This window comes from Colobus angolensis, unplaced genomic scaffold (assembly GCF_000951035.1).
Source record: "Colobus angolensis palliatus isolate OR3802 unplaced genomic scaffold, Cang.pa_1.0 Scaffold99, whole genome shotgun sequence".
NCBI classification, from domain to species: domain Eukaryota; kingdom Metazoa; phylum Chordata; class Mammalia; order Primates; family Cercopithecidae; genus Colobus; species Colobus angolensis.
In genome coordinates this window covers 3,290,360-3,293,508 of record NW_012123931.1, presented here as the reverse complement: position 1 = coordinate 3,293,508, position 3,149 = coordinate 3,290,360, and positions in this window count along the sequence as shown.

Here is a 3,149-nt window from a genome sequence, read left to right as displayed (position 1 = left end):
AAAAAAAAAAAAAAAAAGAAAACTGAGGCTCAGAGAAGAATTAACTTGCCTAAAGCCTCAGTCATACTGACTTCCTCTAAAGCCTATGATCTCTTCCATACAACATCAGACATAACATTTGTTGGCACAAGATTGCAAAGCAGAGACCTTCCCACTGTGCAGGGCTGGAAATTCTGATAACAGGGGCCTTGGCAACCACCCCACATTCCTCTTCCCTATTCCCACTGAAGGCTGCGAGAACACTTGTTGGATTAGAGTCCTAGCTGCCATAATGAAGTACTACAGGCTGGGTGGTTTAAAACCCAGAGGGGGCCGGGCGCGGTGGCTCACTCCTGTAATTCCAGCCAGCCCTTTGGGAGGCCGAGGCAGGTGGATCACCTGAGGTCAGGAATTCGAGACCAGCCTGGCCAATAGGATGAAACCCCATCTCTTCAAAAATACAAAAATTGGCCAGGCGTGGAAACTCATGCCTGTGATCCCAGCTACTCAAGAGGCTGAGGCAGGAGAATGACTTGAACCCAGGAGGCGGAAGTTGCAGTGAGCAACTGCTGCTTTGTCATTGGCTGGATGGTTAAGAATTGTGATGTGACATGAGAACAGTTCAAAAACCTGGTTCAGAAAGTCTTTTGCTTGTTTGAAACAGTGGCGTAATCACAGCTCATTGTAGACTGGATCTCCCAGACTCAAGCAATCTTCCCACTTCAGTCTCCTGAGTAACTGAACTGCAGGCACACACCACCATACCCAACTAATTTTTTTTTTTTTTTTTGTAGAGATGGTGTCTCACTATTTTGCCAGGGCTAGACTCGAACTCCTGGGCTGGGCTCAAGTGATCAGAACACCTACCTTGGCCTCCCAAAATGCTGGGATTACAGGCATGACCCACTGTGCCTGACCAGCAGCAACTCCATTCAATCAACAACTCTTTAAGAGCTTCTCATGTGCCAGGAGCTGGGCAAGGAGCAAGGCAGACAGGATCCAGTCAATCACGGGCTCATGGGTTAGTAGGGTGACTAATAGCCAAAAGGTAGGACTAATGAGGACACACTTACAAACTAGTATCTGTGCTCTGAAAGGAACTTGATGCCTTCGAGGAGACCCTCCTGCAGCTGCATTTTCCTCCCTTCCTTCATTCTCTTTCCCTTCCTTCCTTTCCTTTGCCTTTCTAACTACCATTCTCTTGGAGACCTGCGAGTTGTTTCAACATCTCAGTGAAATAGAGGGACTAGAGCATCACCTAGTGGTCAGTGTGGGCATAGCAATGACCAAAACTGAACTAATCAGCTTGGGAGATGAAGGGCAAGGGGTGGGGGGGCAGTGTGTGTCTGGCCCAGGTATGCCCCTAACAGTGCAGTGAATACACTCTGGCAGATTCATGGCAATGGACAACAGCTCTTAGAGATTTACCAATTTGAAGCTGCGGATACCCCCACAAAAAAGAATCACTCCATTGTTTGGTCCTGACATAGCATGTCCCCTGGGGTGCCAGAAAGGCAGACCAAGTCCTGACCAGGCAGGGTTAATGCTCAAGGAGAATCCCTCCCATTTCCTGGCTGTAATGGCAGCGAAATGCTACCTAGTCTGGGTAGCTCTGGGTAGCTCTGACATCTGCTCCCATCTCCCTCTACATTGCCGCTGCCTCATCTCTTATCCCTGCATTGTCTCTAGGCTACTCCGATCCATTCCCACCTACAAAGGTGTCAGAAGGATCCTTCTCAAACACCAATCAGACCTGGGCTCAGAGCACTCCCTGGCTCCCAGTGGCTCCCTTACTTCCCTGTGACCTGGCTCCCACCTACCACTCTAGTTTACCTGCATCTCTACATGCTACCCTCTGCCATCTCTTCTATCCATCAGACACCTGTGGAAGCCTCAGCATCATATGCACCCGCTCTCTATGCTCTGCCTGGAGCTCCCTGTCCAGTCTTGGTCAGCTGGCTAACTCCTGATCCTTGGAGAGCCAGCTCCATCAGCACCTCTGGGCAAGGTATGTGCCCCTTCTCAGAGCTCCCATCTTCTATCATCACACTGTGCTGTAACTTCTTATTTGTCTTTCTCTCCACTAGACTGGGCCCCCCCCCCTTTTTTTTTTGAGATGTCGAGTCTCACCTTGTCACCCAGGCTGGAGTGCAGTGGCACAATCTCGGCTCACTGCAACCTTCACCTCCCAGGTTCATGCCATTCTCCTGCCTCAGTCTCCTGAGTAGCTGGGACTACAGGCGCCTGCCACCACGCCCAGCTACTTTTTTTGTATTTTTAGTAGAGATGGGGTTTCACCGTGTTAGCCAGGATGGTCTTGATCTCCTGACCTCGTGATCCACCTATCTTGGCCTCCCAAAGTGCTGGGATCACAGGCATTAGCCACTGCGCCAGGTCCCTTCTGGGTTTTAAGCCACCCGTCCTGTGGTACTTTGTTATGGCAGCTAGGACTCTAATACAATAGGTGTTCTCAAAGCCTTCAGTGGGAATAGGGAAGATGAATGTGGGGTGTTTGCCAAGGCCCGTTATCAGAATTTGTTAAGTGTATGTATATATATATGTGTGTATATATATACACACACACACACATACACTTAACAAAGCAAGATGGGTCTTTGTAGCTGTTTGAGCTGAGCCTTCCTCCTTCCGTCTCCATTGAGAACCAGGGCTCAGGGTGGGGTAGCTTTATGCTTGCAGTCCACTAATTGCTCTCCTAAAAGGTTCTCCCTCCTTTCCCTTCCAGCTCCCTGAGCCCAGAGCTAGAGGCTCTATTTCCCAGCACCACCTCTAGTGGGCAGCTCCCAGCAGTTTTGTTTTGTTTTGTTTTCCTTTTTATTTTTTAAGACACTGGATCTGGCTATTTTGCCCAGGCTGGTGTTGAACTCCTGGACTCAAGCGATCCTCCTGCCTCAGTCTCCCCAGTAGCTGGGACTACAGGTTGCACCACCACCCAAGGCTGTGGCAGTTCTTCAACAGTGTTTCTCTCCAGAAACATGTTCAAACCATCACTGAAGGTGAAAAGCAAGAGAAGGGGATTTAATTTTGTGTCTATCTTACCACTATAAATATGGCTACATGGCCGGGCGCGGTGGCTCAAGCCTGTAATCCCAGCACTTTGGGAGGCCAAGACGGGCGGATCACGAGGTCAGGAGATCGAGACCATCCTGGCT